The sequence below is a fragment of the Propithecus coquereli genome, unplaced genomic scaffold (genome assembly GCF_000956105.1).
Source record: "Propithecus coquereli isolate 6110/MARCELLA unplaced genomic scaffold, Pcoq_1.0 Scaffold85, whole genome shotgun sequence".
Taxonomy (NCBI): Eukaryota; Metazoa; Chordata; class Mammalia; order Primates; family Indriidae; genus Propithecus; species Propithecus coquereli.
This window is the reverse complement of record NW_012154729.1, coordinates 1,120,975-1,122,373: the sequence shown is the minus strand read 5'-3', so window position 1 is coordinate 1,122,373 and position 1,399 is coordinate 1,120,975. Positions and strand designations below refer to the sequence as shown.

Genomic DNA, 1,399 nt, shown 5'->3' with positions numbered 1-1,399 from the left:
TTGCTGTGAGCTAGGCTGATGCCACGGCACTCACTCTAGCCCGGGCAAAAGAGTGAGACTCTGTCTCAAAAAAAAAAAAGAAGCATATATAAAATTAACAAATACTTTTCAATTTTTGAAATTATTAAGTACATAGTAGTTAGATTTTTACAAAATAATATACATTTTAAAGTATATCTAATTGAAGTTTCTTGAATGTGGCTTTATTTGATTACAGCTAAACTAATTTCACCTTCCAACATGAAAAGGTTCTCCACCCCTGCTATAGACTTATCAAAATCAACCGGGACAATTTATAAATGACATAAATCTGAAATCCTTATTTTTTAAAAAATAGGTCATATATTCTATTGTTGTTCCCAAGAATCAGTATCAGACGATGTTAAATTATTACTGGCTAAATAAGATTATTAGTATAAATGGGACAGAGTTCTTAGGCATAAAATTATGTTCACAGTAGAGCCCAAACTTAATAGTCCAGAAAAGCAAAAAAGGCATTTTAGTTTGTTCAGAGACCATTGTGTTGTAAGGAATTCGGCCCCTCTCTGTCCCTGCTCTTGGGAAGTAACCAGGAATTGGAATTTCTTATTCTTGGTGGGCCCCTGGGACCATAACTGATAGTTTATGCTAAAAAGATGACTCAGGGTGGGGCTGGCCACATGTGGTAGTCTTAGTTGTGTTTTGGCAGTGGTGTCTTTCGCTTATCTGGGATCCGTTCATTCAGAAACTGAGTTCAACCACATAGGAAATACTTCAGGCATAACTGTTACATATCTATGCGTGATGTTACACATCTTTGGGAGGCTAATTAGTCCTGAGGGAAAGTTATACACCTGGAACCCTTCCAGACTCTGCCCCATGCATTTCTTTCTATGGCTGGTTTTAATTTGTCTTCTTTCCCTATAACAAATATAATAGATTTCTGTGAGTGCTGTGAGTCTTTCCAGTGGTTATTGAACATGAGGGTAGTTGTAGGAAACCCCTGAACTTGCAGTTGGTGTCAGAAGTCTTAGGCAGACTTAGCAGTCTAAAGGACTGTGACTTTAATTTCACAGATTGCCCATTTCTGGGTAACATATAAACAAAAATAAATAAACTGATAATTTCTATACCATCTAATTGGGCCATTTCATAAAAGTGGTCAACAATTTTTAAATAAAATGGGGGCATTAGTTATTAGAGTTGCTCATATGAGATACTAAAAGTGTTTAATTTAAAAAATAACACATACCTGGTATATATTGAAATCTGCAAGTCTAACCACAAGAGAACTAGACATGAGCTTAGCCTTTGATTGTTGAGATAACACTGAAGGTGTTCTGGTTGTCCCTTTTGGAGTGGACTCCTGCTCTGCAGTAAACAAAAACTTCTTTCAATTTATTGTAAAATTATTTTTAAC

General features: G+C 35.7%; 1 protein-coding gene across 1 annotated transcript in view; it reads right to left on the bottom strand.

Annotated features, from left to right (window-relative positions):
- UHRF1BP1L (UHRF1 binding protein 1-like) overlaps positions 1-1,399 on the bottom strand; it is a 158,260-nt gene that overhangs the window by 37,524 nt on the left and 119,337 nt on the right. The gene's annotated exons all lie outside the window — the stretch shown is intronic.